We start from the raw sequence: 15,360 nt of genomic DNA, 5'->3' as shown, positions 1-15,360 counted from the left end.
ATACGTACAGGATATTAAACATAGACCAAAGGAACAGTTAACTTAAACAGAAGGTCAAAATCAGCAAGTTGTACAATCCAGGGCTGATAGCAGATACAAACTTCAAGGACAAATTTCTTTTCAAAGGCTTATTCCAGTTTCATGAGGCTAGCATGAGGTGTGCACACTTGCCAGGGCAAATTTATGCTCTTGAATGAACTTATGCAGCAAATTCTATGGGTCTGCTCGCAGTCAGTCCATTTAGCAGCATTTGCGGCGGACGATGGAGGGGCGGGCCTCGTCATACTCCCGCTCGCTGATCCACATCAACTGGAAAGCCAGGATGGAGCCCCCGATCCGCACCTAGTCCTTGTGTTCAGGAGGAGGGTTGATCTTGATCTTGATCTTGATCTTGATCCTGCTGGGAAACAGTGCCGGTGATCTCCCTCTGCATCCTGCGGGCGGTGTGGGGTACGTGATGGTCTCCCCAGACGTCACCCTTCAGGATGGAGTTGAAGGTGATCTCCCGGATGCTACAGGACTCCATACCCAGGAGGAGGGCTGGAAGAGCTCCACTGGACCCCAGAACTGTTTATTGTGGCTGCTAATCACCTGACAGTTGGGCAACTCGCTGCTGTTCTCCAGGGAGGAGGAGGACACAGCGGTGGCCATCTCCTGCTCCAACTCCAGGGCGACGTGGCAGAGCTGCTCCTTGATGTCACGCATGATTTCCCACTGGGCGGTGATGGTGAAGCTGCGGTCAGGTTCCGGGAGCATCTTCACGAGGTAGTCGGTCAGGTCCCGGCCACCGTGGTCCAGACGCAGGATGGCGTGGGGCGGGGGGGGGGAGGCATGTATTCCTGGTAGATGGGCACAGTGTGGGTGACACCATCTCCAGAGTCCAGGACAGTACCAGTGGTGCAGCCAGAGGCTACAGGGACAGCACAGCCTGCACGGTCATGCACACGGCCAGAGTGTTGAAGGTCTCAAAAGAGATCTGAGTCATCTTCTCAGGGTAGGCCTCAGGGTTCAGGGGGGCCTCGGTCAGCAGCAGGGGGTGCTCCTTGGGGACCACGCACAGCTCATTGTAGAAGCTGTGGTTGGTGCCTATCTTCTCCATACCACGTCATCCCAGTTGGTGATGATGCCATGCTCCATGGGGCACTTGAGAGTCAGGATGCTGAGCTTCACTCTGGGCTCATCAGCCACGTGACTGTCCCAAGCCTACCGTGACACCCTGTTCTCAGGGGTGTCCGATGATGGACGGAAACTCGGCCCCCCGAGAGGCGTCATCCCCAGCAAATCCAGCTTTGCACGTGCCAGAGCGATCGCGGATGAGGAGCGTAGAGATTTCTTCTTCGCTAGTGATGGGCCGAGGCAGCGGCAGCGTGGAGCAGCCGCAGGACAAGCAGAGGGTGTCTGGTGCGGCGAGTCTTCAACTAAATTTAACTGAGCAAACACTGCTGGAATGTCTAGGCTGTGTGGGATGTTTACGAGCCAGGGTCATGCCTTCCAGAAGATTAGATGCTGACAGAGACAGATACAGGCATCATATACTTAGGAATGAAGGACACTGAGAATAATCAAATTAACATCTCTGAAGAACAGATTCTGTTGTTTTTATATTCATTTTTTTCTGGTGATAAATGATTATAGAAAACCTGGAAAATTCGGAAAAGTCCTCCAAACACTAGAAACCCTCACCTACCCACCGCCCCCCAGCCAGATAATCACCCCAGATGTAAATATAGTCTGCTAACCTGAAAGAGAAATGAACAAGGAAGGTTAAGCATAAGAACTGTGTTAAACGCAGAACTGATAACATTTGACAACTGATTGAATGTGCTGAGAAGGGAGTCATCAAGAATAACCATAATTTTCAAAACTAAGCAACTTGGTGCACAGTGATGGAATAAACCACATAAGGAACTTGAGAAGAGCAGAAGACTTCCAGGAAAGGAGACGTGTCAGTTTAACTATTTGAAGTGGATGTAACAGCAGTAGAGTCACATGGAAATCCTAATAGATGGTTGGTTAGGTAGAATAAATACCACCAGTAATATTCTTAAGGTATTCATATTTAAGTTGGCCATTGAAATCTATTTTTAAAGATCACTTTAAACTATACATCACAAACTCTGAATTGTGCTGAGAATTAAAGACACTGAAATTATATTTTGATCCTGACCCTACCATTATCTTTGGTATAAAGTTATAAAGAGATATGCAATGAATATTCCTCATTCATAAATAATTCTCACTAATGTTTAACAATAATCTCCAATCTCAAGCACCTATGAAAATATCAATTTATTAAAACTCCAAGCTCATGGGCTTCGTTCTGTTCTACAAATGAGACAACAATGTCACCAAGAACTGAAAGGTCTTAACAGTGAAAACAAGTCATATTGGTAGAACTGACACTTCAAAACCTGGAGCCTAAACCAGCCAAATAATGCTTACTGAGCCACTGTGGCTACCAGTCTAAACAGGAAAGATTGATAAGTATCCATTCTCACTTTTTCTCTTTTTTCAGACGCTTAAGGACTTTCTTTCTGCAGACTCAGTCGACTAGGATCCTATGCAAATAAATAAGTAGTAGATACCATTGGTTATCTACTCAATTTTCATTTTCCCTTGTTCCTTGCTATCAGTTTCCTGTTTTGTTCCTGTAGACCAGGACTTCAGACTTGGTGGATAACTTTTGATTGGCCTAAACCAATGGAGATAATTCACTTCATTTTGCTAGTCATTGGTCTAGGTACAGGCATGTGATACAATTCTGGTCAATGAGATGTAAGAGGAGTTATGTTTCTGGGTTCTGGAAGTGTTTGCCTCCTCAATGAAAGAGCATTGAGAGTAGAAAGACCATTTGTCCCCCACCTCTCTCCATCCCTCTGGGGACACGATTATTTTGAGCTTCAGCAGCCATTTTCAACCATATGAAAAAAAAATCAGAAATATGCTGAGGATAGCAGTACAACAAAAATCAGAAAGTCATGGATCTTTTATGACATCTCTAGAATGAGCTACCAACCCTGGAATTTATACCGCCAAACTTTCTGTTATGCTTAACCATTAATTGACTTTATACTTGAAGTTATTGTCAGCTATAACTTGCAGTGAAGAGCAATCCTAATACTGTTTGTAAAGCACTTTGCATAGCGGACGCACTCAACAGATTTTAATTTAAATAAAATTAATAGGCAATCCAAAGATCACTAGGCTCAGAGGCACATTGTAGAGCCCAGATTTAGTCTAGCTGAAAAGTGTGTCTGGGATAGGGACCCAAGTCCCAAAGTCCAGCATCCTTCACGTAACACCAGCTTGCTCATTACCTACATCAGGGTGTCAGCTTTTGTTTTTCGATATGTTCTTCAAGTGGTTGGATGCATGCCTTGAAACAGCCCAGGTTGCTGAGTTCCTGCAAGCTCCACGCCCCCCCCCTTCTACATGACTGGACATTCTTCATCAGACTAATTTTCACTCCTTTGAGCATCGTTATGTACCATCGTTCACCACTACATCTTCTCTTCCTTCTTCTTTCTACGGCCTTGAGAACAACCATGTTGGAGTGGAATAAACCGGAGCCTGGCAGGGTAAGAGAAATGGAAAAGGAACAGAGGCCTGAATAATCCATCAGCTGGCTAATCCATCTGTGAATAATTCATAAACTGACTAATCTGACCCTACCATCCTGCCTATACATCTAGAAAAAAAGAAAGGAGCCTTCAGGCAGCTAGCCTTTTCACTTCTTCCAACGAGTTCCAATATCTCAGGGCAAAGCCAAGAACTGTTCCCACCACCACCACATCCACGGGGCTTGGAAGAGACAGACATTCAGTTATATGGTCTTCTCTGTGGTTTCACTGGTGACAGTAAAATACTTCAGGCAGAGGAAACAAAACATCAAAGGATTCAAAGGAAATGAGGTCATCAGAATCAAGTCCCCAGTGTTCCCTGGAAGAGAATCTTCATGGTTGAGAAAACAGACACGAAAACAACACATTTATTTAAAAATCTGATTCTAGATCTTCCTTCCTTCTCAAGAACAAAAGTATGCATTTCTCAGTCCCCTCTGTGGGCTCACGGAATAGAGATCACAAGTCATAGAAAAGGAAAACAAGACTGCAGCTTTTTGTTAAGCTGGTATGGAAGGATGGGTAAACACCAGTGTTATCTGTTATTGATGTGCTATCTGTCTTTGATATGGGAAGTCTATATTTTAGGGAGAAAAAGTTTTGATCCATAGAATGTCCCCAGGTAGCTGATAATGGGACAGCAACATAAGTGAGATTTTTTTAAAATTTGGTGAGGTTGGGGATCAAGTAGCCAGCATCCACATCAAAACTTTGAAGAGGAAGATCTCTGTCACTCCACGTCCTTATCTGTTGAGTGTTTTTAACCCTGAGATGTTTTCCCCCTTGAATGAGAAAGAAAACTCTGATGGAATAAAAGCAGGTATGTCCTAAATGCTTTTAGCATTTATTCTTTCATACTCCACACCTTCAATCTTTTGCTAAATTTCACCTCTCTGCTGGGCACAGGGACTCATAGAAGAATCGGGCAAAGCCTCTGCCCACAAGAGTTTGCAGATCTGGGGACAAAATTATTCATCTAGAAGCCTTGAATTAATTATATCTGGGTACCACCACTTGCTTTAATATAAAGCACATAGAATTCCATAGAACGTGGCATCCAGAAGAAAGCTTAGGGAGCTGTCCGTGAAGGGGAGAAAGAAGGTAAGGAAAAATTTGAGTGGCCCATCGTCTGCTTTAACCTTCTCTGAATAATTAAAGGCCCAGCTACTCCAAGCTGACCCCTCCAAACGGGAGCCCACCACTTAGTAGAGGTGCTCAATAATATTTATTAAAGGGATAAGTGAGCCCTCTTTGTATTCAAATACATAAAAAGGCAACTCCATCTCTGAGAGGTGACAGTTCAGACGGTGAAGTCTCCCAATCTCTAGTTCATAGCTTTGTCAGACACAATGCCATACAAGTGAAAATAAACCTTTTATCATTGATCTAGACCTCTCTTTGTCATTCACGCTGGAGGCTCATCATTCTTTGACCCGCTTCATAAATTTTCACAGAGATTTTTTAAGTAAATATTTTACTGACACGTAACACGGAAACAGAAAAGTGCACAAATGGTAATGGTACAGCTCAAAGGATTTTTGCCACGTAATCATACCTGGTTAACCAGCATCTGGATTAAGAAGCAGAGATTACTAGCACCCAGATTCCTCCCTCGTGACTCTGCCTTTACCTGCTCCCCTTCCCCACCCCCACCAACACACACATACACACACAAAGGTAGCAGCTATTCTGATTTTTATCACTATAGATTATTTTTGATTGTTTTTAATTTTATATAAATAAATTATTAATGGGGTATCTTTTTGAAACTAGTTTCTTTCACTCAATATTATATTTGTGGGACTCTTTCCTGTGGTAGTGTGTATTTATTACTGCCTCATATTCCACCTGGTGTATACACATACATTCATGTGCCCACTTACATAACAATTTATTCATGCTTCTACCACTGAGGGACAGTTAAGTCACTCTCATTTTGAGCTCTTAAGAATGTAGCTGGGGCTTCCCCAGTGGCGCAGTGGTTGAGAATCTGCCTGCCAATGCAGGGGACGCGGGTTCGAGCCCTGGTCTGGGAAGATCCCACATGCCGCGGAGCAACTTGGCCCGTGAGCCACAATTATTGAGCCTGCGCGTCTGGAGCCTGTGCTCCGCAACAAGAGAGGCCGCGATAGTGAGAGGCCCGCGCACCGCGATGAAGAGTGGCCCCCGCTTGCCACAACTAAAGAAAGCCCTCGCACAGAAACGAAGACCCAACACAGCCATACATACATACATACATACATACATAAAAAGAATGTAAGCAGACAAGAATAGCATTAAAAAAATAAAAAATTTAAAAAAAAAAGAATGTAGCTGAAAAAACATTCTAATTCATATTTTTTGGTGCATATATGTGCCTATTTCTCCTCAATATATACCAAGAAGTGAAATTGCTGGTTTAATATAAGTATATGTTAAACTTTATTAGAAACTGCCAGTTTTCCAAAGTGTTTTCACTAATTTACATTTCTATTAGCAGAGAATGAGCATGCCAGTTTGTGCTTATCAACACTTAGGATTGTCAGTTTTTGTTTTGTTTTGTTGTTTTTAGCCATTCTGCTGGATACATGGTATCCCACCATGGTTTTAATTTGCTTTTCCTCATGACAAATTGTATTGAACACTTTTTCATATGCATGTTGGGCCATTTCGATAGATAATTTCTTCTATAAAGTGTCTTCAAATCTTTTGCTGTTTTTAAAATTGGGTTATTGCTCTTTTTTGTTGATGAATACAATTTCTTTATGTATTTGGTCCTTTGTCATACTTTTGCACTGCAACTTTGCGTTACCTTTTGACTTTCTTAATGATGTCTTCTAGTGAGCATAAATTCTTCATTTTAATGAAGTTAAGTGTATCAGTCTTCTTCCTTTACATTAGTCCTCATGTCCTGTTTAAGAAATCTTTGCCTACCCCAGGCTCATGAAGATCTTGTTGTGTGTTATCTTCTAGAACTGTGCCATCCATTAGGGTTGCCACTAACCAGATGTGACTATTTAAAATTAGATGAATGAAAACTAAATAAAATTCAAAGCTAATTTCCTCAGTTGAACAAGCTGTATTTCAAGTGTTCATAGCATTATGTGGCTAGTGGACAAGGGCTTTTCCATCTTCATGGAAAGTTCTATTGGACAGCACTGGTCTAGAAGTTCTGTTGTTTTAACTTTCACATGGCTATCCACAATCCACCTGGAACTAATTTTTTTGTATAATGTGAGGTAGGGACATTTAATCTTTTATTGGATCCACTGATGGGATATTTGGCAATCAGGATTGTTTGCCAGAGAATAGAAATACACTTTCATTGTGTTACACCACTGAGATTTTAGTGTTTGCTTTAGCAGCTACTGTTGCTTACGTTAATAAATAGAATCTACAATGTCACTGGTCTCCATCTTCCACCTCTTTTTTTTTTTTTTTGATGAGGACCATCTTTAAAGTCTTTATTGAATTTGTTATAATATTGCTCCTGTTCTTTGTTTTGGCCTTTTGGCCACGAGACATATGGGATCCTAGCCCCCCAAGCAGGGATCAAACTCACACCCTCTGCATTGGAAGGCGAAGTCTTAGCCGCAGGACCACCAGGGAAGTCCCTTCCACCATTTCTTAACTTTAGGTTTCAGTGCATGCTTTCTTTTGGGTTAGGACTTCTAATTCCTATCCTACTTTTTCTTCCTTCTCACCAATTCAATTTAGATGTCTTGGGACCCCATTTGTAGAACTCCCTCCCTTCTTTGGATCGTTGAAATGAGGGGCACATATATTCTTACACACACAGGATAAGATATTCTTTATTGAGCACCTGCCATGTTTAAATTGCTCTTCACCAATGTCTAACTCTTCCTCACCAGATTTCATAAGAATACTATCCCACACCTCCCTAATCTGATTGTTTCCACCAGAATATAACCTGAGCATTGTGGACATGTTCATACTTCCCACGGACTTTACAGGTTGGAGAACAAGTCCAAGACCTGCCTCTCATAGATACCTCTTTAATCAAAAGCTGCCATGAACTAAAGGCTTACCGTGCAGTATATAAAATGGGGAACCCTATCAAAAGAGAAGCCCCATAACCCTTGAGGGGGCTGGATCAGATGCCTCAGGAGGGTAGAGGCTGGCCACTTGGGCCAATGCTAGAGCAGAGTTCTGGGGGTTCTTTGGGACCCAATAATTACATGAAGTTGACACTAGCGGTTGGATCACAAATGCAAGGCAAAGGAGAAACGTTGTCAGTCAAATATGGAAAGCTAAATTTATCTTCCGGTGTCCTAGGCTGAGTTCTCCAGAAGTAGTAAGTAATTCAGAAATAGCCCATGAAGGAGCCAAAGAGTCCAGCCTTTGTTTTTACTGGGTGATCCTGAGCATGACTGAGTTTCTGGGCTACAGGTACAGAATCAGAACAGACTTATTGGATGATTTGATCTGTGTGACTACATTATGTAAATTCCCAAGTAATTCTGCTTCTGCATGGGAGTTCTACAATCTAACAACCACATTCTTCCTTCATTCTCAAATGTTTTTGCATATCACCATGAGTCAGACACTGCCTGAAGAATGAAATGAACGAGACTGACATTGTCTCCACCTTCATGGACTTACAATTTAGTAGGAAGAAATGAAAGTTCAGAGAGGTAAAGAAACTTGCCTTAAGCTACATAGCTAAAGAGAGGCAGAACTAGCATCTCAACCCAGGTAACCAGATTCCACACCAGGTACTTTTAATCTAGTTGTCTCCCTGAAGATGTCAACAATCAAGTCATGCATGGCAATATAGAAGCAATGGCCACATTTTTCTTCCTCCCTAAAAAGCCTTCTTGGGAAGGTGGGAGAGAAAAGTCAAATGAATTTAATTATCTTTTTAATAATTTTGAGAGAGGTGTTACTTTTTCATTAAAACACAATTATAAAAACTGAGCAAAAATTTAAAATCAAATTCAATTTTTGTATAGAGAGCACCAGACCAAAAGACCGTCCTTTCCCTTTTATAAACAACTTTTGCAGGATGTGAAAAGACTTGGTGATAGGTGTATAATTTTACTGATCCTTTAGAAGCAGCTGAAATGTAGAAAAACCAGAGAGCTGGCTTAGAACAGATCCCCTGCCTTGGCTTCAGCTGCCTAAATGTGGTCATTTCAAGAGAGATTCCCAAAGTTAATTATGTTTTCCTGTAAAATGTAGCATTAATTGTAAGTGTAGAGTATTAAAATGGAATGTATAATACACTACTCAGATGGTTTGTTGTTGTTTTTTTCCAAATAAGTGTACTGCACATGATGTCCCTGTAATGGTATTAATTATTTATCACTCTATGTGGAGAAAATATTAGTTATAATAAAGTGTAAAAGGGTTATTAGCATTTCTGAACAATAAATAAAGTGGAAGTTTTCAGATCAATATGATGAATATATTAAGTTAAAATTCTTTCTTGCCATAACAGTTGATAAGATTTTATGGGCCAATCTCCTGAAAGCGTTACAAAGATTTAAAAAGAAATATATTAAATAAAAATAAAATCTATTAAAGAAGGTAATTTTAAATATTTGATGATATAATTAAGTCTTATTAATGTAACATTCTTTATTTTTCAGCTTAAAAATGCACAGGATTGCCACCTCTTTTATCTTAATCAGACACCATGCTTGTTGTAATTATTTGTTATGTATTTTCATTAATGTTTGATTAATATTAACTGTTTGAAATAAAACAATATTTTTTTCTTTAGCTATGATGACTGACGGGGGCTACTTCACAGCTAGCAGATAGAAAGCTTGAAAGGAAATGGGGGAGCTGTCCCCCCAGTTCTCCTGGGCCAAGGGCAGGACACCATCAAAAAGGCCTTAAAGTTTCACCTTCTGCTTCCAAATGTACAGGACCATGGCTTTGCCATGCCTGGGAAAGCCAGTCTTACCATCATCTGAGAAGCACAGGGTTCAGAGCAGCATAGCACTGGATTCAAACTCAGCTTCTGATCCTTACCCTCTTTTATTTTGGGGCAAGTTGCTAACACCTGGAGCCTCAGTTTCTTGATCTATAAAATGAGAATCATAACACCTTTTTTTGCAGGTTAGCTGTGAGAATAAGAAAGAGTAAATATATAGCTCCTGACTCAGAGGAGATGCTGAATAAGGAAAAAAATAATAATTTGATGCTCGAGTACTTAAAATGATGGGAAAGAAGGCATTAGTGTGGGTTCTGATTCAGTTTAGCTGGAGAAAGAAGAAAGTAATATTGTATATCCGATGACACTCTTTTTCAAAGAGCATGCATTAAAAATGAGTGAGAACCCGTATGCTATACCATTAGGAAAATTAAAAGACAAGCCACAGACTGGAAGAAAATATTTGCAAATCATATTTCTGATAAAGGACTGTATTCAGAATATATCAAGAACTCTTACAACTCAATAAGGAGACAAAACCTTAATTAAAAAGTAGGCAAAATGTTTGAATAGACGTTTCAACTAAGAAGACACACAAATGGCCAAAATGCATGTGAAAACATGCACAGCAGCATCATTAAGAAAATGCTAATTAAAACCACATTGAGTCTTTTATACCCACACTGCACACTAAAACAACGATAATCAAAAAGAATGACAATACCCAGTGTTGGTGAGGATGTGGAGAAATTGGAAACCTCATGTATTTCTGGAGGGAATGTAAAATGGTGCAGCCACTTTGGAAAACAGTTTGACAATTTGTTGAAACTCACCATATGACCCAGCAATTCCACTCCTAAGAATCTACCCAAGAGAATTCTGTCTACCTGTCCTCCTCCAATTGCAGCATCTGTCATCATACCTTTAGTGTTTTTTCACATCTATTCACTCCAAATTCCCTAGAGCCCCAGAGAAAGAGGTTTAAAAAATGGGTGGATTTACATACTAATCACAAATAAGAAGACCAATGAAGAGCTAAGACAGTTTCAACCCATCAGCTAATTTATTTCCAATTTACTGTCCCTTCATATATCAAATCTGTTTAAGGATTAAATTACAGAATTTTCCCCTTTTACAGGCACAATGAATGTTCCATACCCAAGAGAATACACAGGAAACTTAACAACATCTATTGATCATGAAACTATACAGAGGTAAGTGAGGTCGTGACCTTGACACTAGTCTAAAGGGATGAACTGTCTTTCTGGCTAACTGCATGTTGAACTTTTGGCAAACTCCATATTTAAATGATAGCGATCTTAGTGCTTTAAACTTCATAAGTGCCTTAACTTTCATAATTTCTTTCTTAAAAAAAAATTTGCAAATGAAGCAACTGACAAAGGATTAATCTCCAAGATTTACAAGCAGCTTATGCAGCTCAATATCAAAAAAAACAAACAACCCAATCCAAAACTGGGCAGAAGACCTAAATAGACATTTCTCCAAAGAAGGTATACAGATTGCCAACAGACACATGAAAGAATGCTCAACATCATTAATCATTAGAGAAATACAAATCAAAACTACAATGAGATATCATCTCACACTGGTCAGAATGGCCATCATCAAAAAATCTATAAACAATAAATGCTGGAGAGGGTGTGGAGAAAAGGGAACACTCTTACACTGTTGGTGGGAATGTAAATTGATACAGCCACTATAGAGAACAGTATGGAGGTTCCTTAAAAAACTAAAAATAGAACTACCATACGACCCAGCAATCCCACTACTGGGCATATACCCTGAGAAAACCATAATTCAAAAAGAGTCATGTACCAAAATGTTCATTGCAGCTCTATTTACAATAGCCAGGACATGGAAGCAACCTAAATGTCCATCATTGGATGAATGGATAAAGAAGATGTGGCACATATATACAATGGAATATTACTCAGCCATAAAAAGAAATGAAATGGAGTTACTTGTAGTGAGGTGGATGGAGTTAGAGTCTGTCATACAGAGTGAAGTAAGTCAGAAAGAGAAAAACAAATACAGTATGCTAACACATATATATGGAATCTAAGGGAAAAAAAAAAAAGGTCATGAAGAACCTAGTGGCAAGACGGGAATAAAGACACAGACTTACTGGAGAATGGACTTGAGGATATGGGGAGGGGGAAGGGTAAGATGTGACAAAGTGAGAGACTGTCATGGACATATATACACTACCAAACGTAAGATAGATAGCTAGTGGGAAGCAACCGCATAGCACAGGGAGATCAGCTCTGTGCTTTGTGACCATCTAGAGGGGTGGGATAGGGAGGGTGGGAGGGAGGGAGTTGCAAGAGGGAAGAGATATGGGAACATATGTATATGTATAACTGATTCACTTTGTTATAAAGCAGAAACTAACACACCACTGTAAAGCAATTATACTCCAATAAAGATGTTAAAAAAAAATTATATAAATAAAGTTACTTACCTGAGCTTTAGGTTACTCATTAAGAAAAAAGTACATGCCAGAAAGTTCAGTGTTAAGCCTTGGTTGTTTGTGTTTGTCATTAGAAATTGTGTAGGTTTCATTAAATGAATTGATACGTGTAAGAAAAATGTGTATGCATTGTATACAAGGGGGGAGGGAGTGGAAGGAGGTAAGTGTTGTCTTATCATTGACACCTTTGTACAACGTGTATCACAGCTTTCCAAGAACATTCCCACTGAATCAAATTTACAACACAGTCCCCAAATGCAACTTTGGTTCAAGGGACTTACCAGAGAATGAGGAAATGAGTTAGCAGCTAATACTTTCTGATACCAATAAAGATGGTGTACCAAGGGAGTACAGAAGGTGATAAATGCTATCCAGATAAAAGAGAAAGACATATTAAGACTGCCTGCCTCATCTTTGAAATGTTGCAATGGTATGATTCTCTATGTGTGAGCATAATTCTACTAATAGCCTCTGTATCAAAAGATATTTCTACCCCCTGAAAATCTGTGAAAGACCTCATGGGAGGAAAGCATAAAGATGGAGTGAGGAGAGAAAGAATAGCAACAGACCCTGAACAGAGGCAAACCGAACTACATCCTGCCAATATTGTTTACACAAAACACAGTGGCACTGGATCATTTTTTAAAGACTTGGTTTTGTCTCCTTTTTAATTATGAAGGATAAAATAAAATTGAGTGACTGAGAGGAATAAATAGATAATGATGTATCAAGGGTTTTTATATAGAAGCTCCTTATTAAAATGATTGTCTCCTTCAACTGTTTAATCTAATTTCTGCAAGGCAAGTTTTCACTTGTTCTGCTCATATAAATGCACAGGTATTAGAGGTATTTATTATTAAGACACTACGTAGTTCACACCCAGAGCTCGAAGAACTACTTTAACCTTTTAAGTGCTCAGTGCATCAACTCTCCACTATTGGTGTTCTATTTTTTCTCTTTCTATTACCTCCCTTCCATGGAAACTTACAATATCTGGCTGACTTCTGGACTGTATCTTAACACTATGTATAAGGCTTACTTGTAATCTCCTCGATGTAATATGTAATTCCAATCCATAACAGATCTTTATTTTAGCACCCTCTCTAACCAGTGTATTGGTCTAGGTTTTAGAGAATACAAGAAAGTTAATTCTTAGTTTCCGTCTTCAGGATACTTAGAGCCACAGGTCTATGATTAAAAAACTCATCCCACCCAATTTCTCAGTATATCAAGCAACCATACAATTTAATGTCCAAACCAGGACATTTTAAAAGTGAAAGCAGATACTATTAATTACACAAGGACAGTAGGCATACACTGGAGTGTCTTGTACAAACCTGGACAAATGGTCACCCTATTTATGGGTATACAGACCAGAAAAGCTATAGAGGTTTAGAGGACAGAGATTTTCCCATTGGTTGGAACCCCCTTTCCAGTCTTGATGTCTTTATTATATATATGACTGCTGAGTCATAAAGTTTCCAGATGGAGTCCTCAGTTCAAAAAACATGGATTGCATGTGGGGTTATAATATTTTGTAGAGGACATCATATGAGGTCAGGTAAACAGGTTTAATTTGAAACTCAAACAAATTGTTCTCACTGTTTTTCATGAGGATTTTGTTTATCCTCACTTCATGTTGTCCTTCTTCCAGTTATGTCTTTCCTTGACATTTTCTTCAGGGCCCCAATCAGATGCTTCTCTTACACAAAGCATCTTCTTGTTGGCTAAAACAACTTTTCCCCATGCAGTGCTGAATCTGCACCTCCACTTGGTGGTCTTATCCCATTCCATCTTTGAATACAGTTATTTACTAGTGGATGTATCACTCTTCTTAAACTTCAGTTTCCACAGCATGGTAGCCAACCTCCAAATGGCACCAGTATTCACACCTCTTGTATAGTTCTTTCCTCACCAGACACACACTAAATAGAGCTGACATGTGGAACCAATGAGATATTGCAGAAATAACAGACTGTGACTTCCCAGACTAGGTCATAAAAGGGACTGAAGCTTCCTTCCTACTCTCTGTTGAATCACTGGCTCTGGGAGAAGCCAGGTGCCATGTCATGAGGACAGTCAAACATCCCTGTGGAGAAGCCCATATGGGGTAGAAATGAAGCCTCCTGCCAATAACTAGCACTAACTTGTCAGGGGTATCGTGAGCCACCCTGGAAGTAGATCTAGCTTCACTTATGCCTTCAGATGGCTGTAGCCACAGCAGACATTCTGACTGCAAACTCGTGAGAGATCCTGAACCAGAATTACCATCAGCAAAGCCACTCATGAATATCTGACCCACAGAAACTGTGAGATAATCAATGTTTATTTAAGCCACTGAGTTTGGGGGGTAATTTGTTATGCAGCAATAGATAACTAATATGACAGCTGAAAATATTTAGGTATCTGCCCAGCATTAAACATGGTCTCCAGCAGAGTGGGCATGCTATAAATATTTGTTGGATTGGATTGAGTTGAACAGATTTATGCTCTAGAGTTGAGCACTCTGTTTATACACGACAAGGCCTCTTAGGAGAGCAGGTACTTTCCTGACCTGACAGGCCCTGGGTGAGCTTTCAGGGACAATCCACTCATGTAGGAGTAGGTATTAATACCTAATAATAGCTAAGATTTTTTAAACAGTTCTTAGATGCAAAACATTGTGAAATATATTAGTCTTACTTTATCTTCACAAAATCCCTGTGTGTTAGATATTACTGTCCCCACTTGACAACAAGAAAATTGAGACAAATTACAATCGGTACCTTGCCCATGACCACCTAGCCTAGCAAACAGTGAGATTGGGAGTTGAACCCAAACAAAGACTCCAAAGATCATGCCCTTAACATTACATCATCTTGCCTATCAGAAAAATCAATCAATCAATCAGACCTCTGAATTGTCCTAGTAACAATCTCATAGTAACCTTTCTTAACTTTTGGGGCATTGTCGATAAACCAAACTCTAGACAAGTTGTTCTCAAAGTGCAGACTCCAGACCAGCAGCATCAACATCACGTGGTTGTTAGAAATGCAAGTTCCCAATGGAAAACAACATAAAAAAGAATGTGTGTGTATGTGTGTGTGTATATATATATATACCAAAAAGTGAATCACTTTCCTGTACAGCAGAAATTAACACAGCATTGTAAATCAACTATACATCAATAAAAAAATAAAATAAACCAAAGTAAATGAAAGAAATGTAATTTCCCAAGCCCATCCCATACCCCCTGACTCAGAAACGTGGGGAGTGGGACCCAGCAATACTGTCTTAATAAACCCTCCAGGGGATTCTGATACAGGCTCAACTTTGAGAATCACTGCTCTAGATTGCCTGAATGTCAAAGGCTACTGGACCTGTGATAG

General features: G+C 40.0%; 1 pseudogene; it reads right to left on the bottom strand.

Annotated features, from left to right (window-relative positions):
- Positions 1 to 240: 240 nt before the first annotated feature.
- On the bottom strand, positions 241 to 13,786 carry LOC133093068 (actin, cytoplasmic 2-like; annotated as a pseudogene).
- Positions 13,787 to 15,360: the final 1,574 nt, after the last annotated feature.

Source organism: Eubalaena glacialis, chromosome 6 (assembly GCF_028564815.1).
Source record: "Eubalaena glacialis isolate mEubGla1 chromosome 6, mEubGla1.1.hap2.+ XY, whole genome shotgun sequence".
Lineage (NCBI taxonomy): Eukaryota > Metazoa > Chordata > Mammalia > Artiodactyla > Balaenidae > Eubalaena > Eubalaena glacialis.
This window is presented reverse-complemented; position numbering and strand designations above follow the sequence as displayed.